This window comes from Pteropus vampyrus, unplaced genomic scaffold, assembly GCF_000151845.1.
Source record: "Pteropus vampyrus isolate Shadow unplaced genomic scaffold, Pvam_2.0 Scaffold72, whole genome shotgun sequence".
Classification (NCBI taxonomy): Eukaryota; Metazoa; Chordata; class Mammalia; order Chiroptera; family Pteropodidae; genus Pteropus; species Pteropus vampyrus.
The window spans coordinates 1,733,619-1,741,931 of record NW_011888853.1 but is presented as its reverse complement, the minus strand read 5'-3'; the positions used below and the strand labels follow the sequence as shown (position 1 = coordinate 1,741,931).

Genomic DNA, 8,313 nt, shown 5'->3' with positions numbered 1-8,313 from the left:
GCCCCTGCTCGCGCTGCGCCCCTTCGCCATCGGCCGCTGACCCGGAGCCCACACGGGGCTGGCGCGCCGCCGCGGTCCGGCCCGGCCGGGGTCCTAAGGAGCTAGGGACACCAAGCGGCGGCAGCACAAAGGGTGGAGGGGAGGGGACAGCGGGCGGGACCGTGGCGAGGAGGACCCGGGCCCGCCGGCCGGTCTGGGGCACTAGGAGCGCGTGGCTGCCGCAGTGGGCGCCTCCTGCCCGGCTCCCGCTAGCGCGGCCCCGGGCCCGCCCGGCGACACCGGGAGCCGAGGCTGCATCTTGGCTGGGCCCGCCCCGCGCTTCCCGAGCGGTCCGCTCCGCGGGGTGGGGCTGACGGCCGCCGGCCAATCAGGAGACGCATGCATAGCTGGGGGCGGGGCCGAGGGCGGGACCTCCTGTGCGCCTTGGTCCGGCTGCTGCTTGGATCAACGCTCCCCCCACCCCCAACTCACAGTTTCCTCCACGCTGGGCTTCTTCAGTTTAGGGCTCACTGTGTGGACATTATTTTATTTCGTTTACCTGTTGTGTTTCTCTCCCTCTAGGTGTCCTGAAAGCAAGGATCTTGTCTCTTGTTCACAGTGCCTAGAACAGGCTGACGTATCGATACCTTCCGTGGACACTCTGAATGAATGACTGTATTCATTTACAAATACCTTTAAGAGGTGCAGTGTTTCAGTGCTTGTAGCCACAAACCTCAGGCTAGGAGTGACGAAGTCTAAGGGTGTGTTACCTGCATCCGGGCCTTTCCCTTTAAGGTCCCGTTTCTCTCTCCTTGGGATCATATCCTATATCCAATTATACCCACTAAAATCAAACATAGTTTCACCTAGTCAAGCATTCTTTCCTTAAAGGAGTTTTCAAACTCAAGCCTTCATGATTTTTATTAGGACCCACCATGTACTGGTACTGTTGAAGCACCCCGAGGATATCCAACTCTGAACATATGTGACAAATACATCCAACAAAGGACTTGTGTCCAGAATATAGGAAGAACACCCACAAAGCCACAAGAAAGAGAAAGACAATCCAGTAGAAAAATAGGTGAAAGTCTTGACTAGACACTTCACGAGTGACTAAAATGACCCAATAAACATGTGACAAAGTGTTCAACTCCTTTAGAAGGATCAATGTCTGCAGGGGAAGAGAAGGAAGCAGAGTTGGAAGAGGGAAAAGTTTGGTTGAGATGTGGCCTCGACAAAGCCTCCCCTGATTCCTGGAGAACTCTGAATCGGGGGTGACCCTTCAAAGTTATTCCAGGCGGCAGTGGGGAGAGGGTCTTTATATACCGCCCCCCCACACCCCGATATACACGCACATGTCAACCAGCCATTGAATGGATGCAGACTGTCCTTGGGAAGTGAGTGTGATCTTGGGCAAAGGAACTCTTTTCAGCTTCTCTCTTCTCAGAGAGGCTGACAGCGAGGACTGTCAGCCAGCAGCCTCCTACCAGGTTGGGGGAACAGGTCCTTCAGTCCTGAAGGGAAGTCTGGGAGATGTGTCACAGCATCCATTATATACGCATATCCTATAACCCAGCCATTCTGTTCTTGTATATGTGCAACAGAAATATGTACATATGTTAACTCAAGGACATGTCCAAAAATGTTCACAGCAGCACTATTGATAATAGCCCAAACTAGAAATAAGTAAAAATAGTCAATGAATAAAATGTGGTGTATTCTTGTGATGGGATATTATAGAGTACAAATAAAATGTTGTGAGAAAGATGCCAGACACAAAGAGTAAATACTTGTATTAGTTTCCTATTGTTTCTGTAACAAATTACCCCCAAATTTAGCAGCTTGAAATAACACAAATTTACTTTCTTACGGTTCTGTAAATTAGAAGTCAGACATGGTCTCGATGGCTGAATCTAGGTGTCAACAGGGCTGAGTTCCCTCTGGAGGCTCCAGGGAGTCTGTTTCCTTACTTCTTCCACTTTTGAGAGGTGGCCCCCACTCCTTGGCTCATTCCCTTCCTCCATCTTTTTTTTTTTTTTTTTCCGAAGGATGAAATACAACTTCAGTAAGATTTATTAAATGGCAGCATACAAGAGCACGAGAGAGGCAGGATATTACAAAAAGTAGAAAGCTTAAATTTTTAAATATTATTTTGCCTTTCAAATGACATTTGATTTTCTTGTAGCAAGAACACTTAGCGCGAGATCTACTCTTTTAATAAACTTTTAAGTGTACAATATAGCAGGGGTCCCCAACCCCTGGGCCAAGGACCTATACAATCCATGGCCCGTTATCCCTTCCTCCATCTTCAAAGTCATCAATAGCAGGTTGAGTCCTTCTCACACTGCATTACTCTGACCTCTTTCATCTCTCTCTCCACTATTCAAGACCCTTGGGATTACACTGGGCCAACCTCCAGTGTAATCTCCCCATCTCAAGGTCCTTCACTTAATCACATCTGGAAAGTAACATATTCAAAGATTCTGGGGATTAGGATGTGAACAACTATGGGGATCGTGAATCCATTTACATAAAGTTTAAAACTGGCAAAAATGAATCTAATCGGGATAGCGTTTGGCCCTGAGGAGTCATGTAGGGAACTCTGAGGGGCTGGCAGTGTTTTATTTCCTGATCTGGGTGCTGGTTACATAGATGTATTCATCCATAAAAATCATTGACCTATACGCTTATGATGTGTATACTTCTTTGAATATATGTTATACTTCAATAAAATAGTTTACTATCCAGGCACAGACATTTTACTACCCAGAACAGACAGCTTCTGCCTTTGTGCAGCTTTCATTCTAGTGGAGATAAATAACTAAAGTATTACAACGCACAACCTGTATTAGAAGAAAATTAACAGGGTTCTGCGACACAATTTTGGGGGAAGATTTAGATTCAGCGTTCAGGAAACGCCTCCCTCAGAAGGGGACATCTAGATTAATACCTGAAGGAGGAGATGGTGCCAGCCATACCAGCCTCTGGGGGAAGAGTGTTCCAGGCAGAGGAGAGACAGCAAGGTCAAAGGCCCTAAGATGGAAAGAGCTTGACCTATATTAGGAACTGAGGGAAGCCCAGCGTCGCCGGAGTTGAGTGATGAAATTGGAGTTAGGGCCATGGGAAGGAGCTGGGATTTTTGTTCCCCAAGTAGACGAAGAGAACCGATAAAAAGCTTTTCGTTTTGGAGGCTTCTGCTATAGAAGGGAGGTGGTGGTGGAATGGGCAAGGCTGGTAGCAGTGGAGATGGAGCAAGATGAAAAATATTTAGGGTATAGAACTAAGATGTGCAGATGAATTGACTGAAGCACTGGAGTGACGCCTTAAACTTCTGGGTCCAGTAACTTGGTGGTGGTGATGCTATTTATCAAGATGGGGATAAAATAATTCTAAGGGACGAGCAGGTTAGGGGCCTAAGTTCCAGAGGGACCTGGTCAGGACCCCAAGCGCACCAAGGTCCCCTCCACATTTGTTCATTTGTCATTCTGCAGCTCCGTGGTCATGTAACTACAGGAGCCAGGGCTGTCCCAAGGGAGCGTAGGAAGGCTCCAGAGCAATGGCAAGCACCCCCAACCTGAGGATTCACCTTCATTGCCTGGAGCTAAAAATGTTTTCAGTGATGACTTAGATGACCCTCGTGTTTGAAATCATCCAGCTCATCTCTCAGCCTTTGGCCTTTACCACACTAGCCACGCCCTCTACCGGATTTGCTTCGTTAAAACCTGGGCTCCCCGCCATCAGGGCAGAGTTGGTATTTTCTAAACTATTCCATGACGAGGAAAATTAGATCTGCCTTTGAAGAAAGGAATTAGCCTCCCAGAGCTACCAGCCCACAAGCCCTGGGATCTATTTCAGGCCTTTTCAAACTCTCAGCAGGATAGACAGCTGGGCCCACAGGTGGGATGTATAAACAACCCGACCTCGGGAACCCCAGAGCCTGGCGCCTCCTTCGTGTGTCAGGTAGACCTATTTCATGGTCTTCCTCGCCGGTGGCATCAAGACACCGCGGTGATGGACGGATGTCCCTCAAGCCTTGGGCATTATATTCTCCTGAGGTCGGTTTCACACTCCGGGGGCCAGAAGCACTCCCCCAGTTCCCGCCCGAGCTACCCCTGGGAATGCAAGCCCCAGTCCTGAAGGCGAGACCGGAGCACAAATACTAACCCCCGGAGGCGCTCGGAGCCGGATGAAATGGTGCAAACGCCCTCCCCGCGGGGCGGCCTCGGGACCCTGGCGACACATCCCATTCCCCCAGCCCAGCCCACCGGAAATGACGGCTTGTGCGCAGGCCGCGCTGACATTGGAGGGTCCCCGGCAGCACCAGTCACGCAAGTCACGCTGGGGGAGGGCCAGAGTGCCCAGTCAGGGTGCTCGGCCAGCGCCTCTGGGCCCTCGGGGTTTCCACCGACCCCCCACACTGCGCATGTTGAGTTCAAGTGACACCAGGACACCCTCCTTGGGTGCCCCCACCCCTGCAGGCCTAGCTGCCCTCCCTGTCCTCAGATATTCCAGCGCTGGGCACACATGGCACTGAATGCTCTCACCCCATCTGTCCCCTCCACCAGACTGAGATCAGCGCCTGGCAGGGTAAGGCACTCGGTACATTTGAATGAGTGAGGTCATCTGGTGTCCCCTCCTCCCTTGTCCCACAAACCATCCCAGTGTGTCCCAGGCAAGTGTCTGCTCTGAAAGGGGAGGTATTTTATATTCTTGGTCCCTGTCATCAGGAAGTGCTTCCATATGTCCGCCTCAAATCCTTGCAGTTTAAACCCTCCAGGCCTGTCATTGGGGGCATGACCTTTGGGACATGTATGTGCTGAGTGTCTTCCTGTGGCCTCATCCTTACTCCGTCAATACCTCCTCATAGGGTTGTTGGGAGAGTTTGTGAGTTAACACAGGCCAAGTGCTTAGAGCCTGGGCCATGTAAGCATAGTCGGTGTTTGCCTTTAGAATCATTATTATAACTCTTTTTTAAACTGGAGGATCTATTCCTTGCCCATCACTACCCCTCTGGGGAGGCCCATCCAGGGACCGTACCCTTCTGGTGGGTTGTGGGGGCTAAGGGGGCAGGTGAGGCCTTCAGTCAAAGCTGGAGCCATAGGCCTGAGACCCGCGAAGAAGCTCCAGGCACGTGCGCTCACTGCCAGCTGCCTGGGCTCCGCCTATGTGTCGCATGGTCACTTCGCAGTGTGCAGGACCCTACGTGGGGCATCTGCCTCTCCTCAGACCGAGAGCATACAGCAGGCGCCCAACGAATGAACAAATGAATGCCCTAAAGCCAGGGGTAGAGCCACATTTCTTGGCTCTCCTTTGTCCTTCTCCGCCCCAGCTCAGAGCCACCTGCCCCACCCGAAAGACTCCTAAAAGTACTAAGAAATGAATCTGAGAAACAGTTGGTGAAACGTGTCATTCCTACTGACTGAAGTGGACAACCAAAGTGGTTCCATCTTCTATGATCACCCAGGAGTTATCTTCACCCATTCACCCACTAAATAATTGCCGTGTGCCAGGCCAGTGCTGGGTGCTGCTGGGTGCTGGGGATGCAGGGAACCAGACGGGCCCAGTCTCCGCTCACACAAGCTTGCATTTCCGTGGGAGAGACAGACATAAGCCAAATAAAACGACAAAAATATTTAAAATGATGGTAAAAGTTTTAGGAAACACACCGAGGGGCTGAAATTACAACAGCCGGGGATGGGAAATCGTTCAGGAAAAGAGACTTTAAAGATAAGCCCCCAAGGATGAGAAGGGGCCAGCCACAAGGAGAGTCAGACGAGGGATATATATCCTAGGTGAAGGCACAGCTTGTACAGGGATAGAGTGGGGCAGAAAGAGTTTAGGGGGTTTGAGGAAATGAAGGGAAAGAGGTGTGGGTGGAGCCTGCGGGGGGGCTGGAAGGGGGCTGGGGGGCTGGGATGGGGGTGGGGTGGGGGGAGGGGAGCGGATGGGGCAGGGCCCTGGAGGTCAGGGTGCAGCCCTGAGGAAATTGCTCCCGACAAGGTCTCTGAGGTGTTTTCAGTGGGGGAGTGTTGCGAGCTGCGTTTTACTACTCTGGGCTGTTCTGTAGAGAATTGATTAGAGGGGGGCGGGAGTGGAGGCCGCTGTAGGTGGGAGATGATGGGGTCCCTGGCAAAGGCGGGGCAGGAGAGATGAGGAGGGTAGGAAATATAGTATACACATTTGGGGAATAACGTCAGCGGGAGACGGTGGTGGATTGGACACGGAGGTGACAAGAGGAGAGGCATCGAGGGTGACCCTGGATTTCTGGCTTGAGTCCCTGGGCGATGCCGTTTACTGAGGTGAGCAGACTTAGAGACAAAGGTCAGGAGGGAAAAGGAATCACCAGCAATGTGGCAGTTTTAAACAGGGCGCCAACTTCTTTGACATTTCCACAGGGAGGTAGGGGCCTCTCCCCTCAGATCCGATGGGCTTGTGATTGCTTTCACCAGTCGAGTATGGCGGAAGTGACTGTATGTTATTCTCGGGCTAAACAGCCACGCAGCTCCCTCCTCTTTCTCTTGGGACACCCTCTTGTGTTTATACCCTTTGGGACACTCCTTCTCAGAGCCCAGAGACTCGCTGTGGGAGGCCAGGCCATATGCAGGGGCCCCATGTTGATGATTCTGTCTTCGGCCGAAGCTGAGCCCAGCCTTTTTCTCCCACCCAGATGCCAGATATGTGAGTGAAGAAGCCTCCAGATGCTTCCAGCTCCCAGTTGTTCAAAGCGAATTTCTCCCCTAGCCATTCTGGTCTTCTCAGCTGAGACCCCAGACATCGTGGAGCGGACACAAGCCACCTCAGGGTTCTGTTTGAATTACTGACCACTGAATTTATAATAAGTGTTTGTTGTTTTACACCAAGTTTGGTGGGGAGGCAGCACGAGTACCTAGAACATGCATCAAACTGACGACCAAGCTCCAAGATTCCACCTCGCCAGCATCACCTGCATCCTTCGTCTCCATCCCCGCTGTGACTGCCCCAGTTAACACTCGTCATCTCTCACTTCATCGCCCAGCTGGCTTCCCTGTGTTCAGGTCACTTTATCTTTCCTGCAGCAGCCAGAATGACTTTGCTAAGACACGATGATATCCGACATTATTCCCCTTCTTCAAAGGCTCCTCATTGCTCATAGAATAAGGTAAAAGCTCCTTAACGGGATGTTCGTTCTGGTCTTGGTTCACCTCTCAAGCTTTATCTCTTGTCACTCTGCATTTCACTGCAAATAGGTGTTTCCATTCTCTGGTTATACCAGGCTCTCTACACTTCTGGGCTGCCCTGCTCGCTCTGCCCGCTTGGATGCGGAACATGTTCCATCTGCCCTTTCAGATCTCTGTCCATCATCTCCATCTGCTCCATGCCCGGGAGGCTGAAGCTTTTTGAAGCGTGGGTGCCTTGCTCTCTGGCTGTCTGTGGGTCTGCTGATCGGAAGCGCCAGGGGAAATGGGAAATGGGGTGGGGCAGGAGAAGTGTGAGGCTGGGGTATCTATTCAACAGCGCCCTCCCTTCCAGACCCTGGGAGGCCACCGCTCCTGTCAGCCTGTTCCTACAGCTGGGCTCTCTTCCTCTGGGTTCTGGCAACCTTTCCTCCCCTCGCCCCTTCAAGCTTAAGGATGGCGGAGGCTCCCCGTTGCTTTTAGCCCCAGAGTGCTTTGCAGCCCTTGCTGGTTTCTGTCTCCCTGTAAATCACCTCTCGATCAAACTCTCTTTGCTTAGTCCTCTGAGTGTTCTGTCTGTTGGGACCTGAACTGATACTCTCCGTCATCCTCCAAACCTCAGCCGTGCCTTCTCAACTCTATTGAGTCTTCCCTCACCAGTTCCCACCAGGGCTCTGGACAGACTCCCAATCTCGGCCCTATAACTCTCTATTGCCTGTATTGTTGTCCTGTGTGTCTTCTCTCTCTAGTGGGAACTTGCCTTTGTAGCTCAGGCTTTGGCACCTTGCAAAGTATCTGGCACTTAGTAGGTGCTGAGTCAATGTTTGCTGCATGATTGATGGTTGAATTCATAAAAAAAAGCTCTCCATGGATGGCAGCGAGATCCACAGACCAGCGACTCTTTGTTTATACTGGGCATAAAAGGAGGACATGTTGTTTTTCACATGGGAAACCATAGCTAAGAACCTACTAGGGAGTCATCGAATTAAGATATTCTGAAAAAAAAAGATTTTCTGAGGAGCAGGTTGTCCAATGAATGGGAGACCACCTGAGGTTGGATAAGGTTAAATGGACTCATGTAAATCTCTCCCATGAAAACTGATGTGAAGAGCGAGGTCCATGGGTGATCAGTAATATTTCAGTGGCATTTGAAGTCCCTGGCTGCAAACCACGGAAATGG

At 51.2% G+C, this 8,313-nt stretch overlaps 2 long non-coding RNA genes across 2 annotated transcripts; one reads left to right on the top strand and one right to left on the bottom strand.

Annotated features, from left to right (window-relative positions):
* Positions 1-2,928: 2,928 nt before the first annotated feature.
* On the bottom strand, positions 2,929-4,226 carry LOC111741051. The gene is made up of 2 exons (XR_002780835.1): positions 4,144-4,226; positions 2,929-3,012 (listed from the first exon to the last, which is right to left on the bottom strand). It is a non-coding gene; the product is annotated as an uncharacterized LOC111741051 (long non-coding RNA).
* A 77-nt stretch (positions 4,227-4,303) lies between these two features.
* Positions 4,304-8,105, top strand: LOC111741050. Its single transcript, XR_002780834.1, has 3 exons — positions 4,304-4,566; positions 6,177-6,278; positions 6,647-8,105. It is a non-coding gene; the product is annotated as an uncharacterized LOC111741050 (long non-coding RNA).
* The last annotated feature ends 208 nt before the right edge of the window (positions 8,106-8,313 follow it).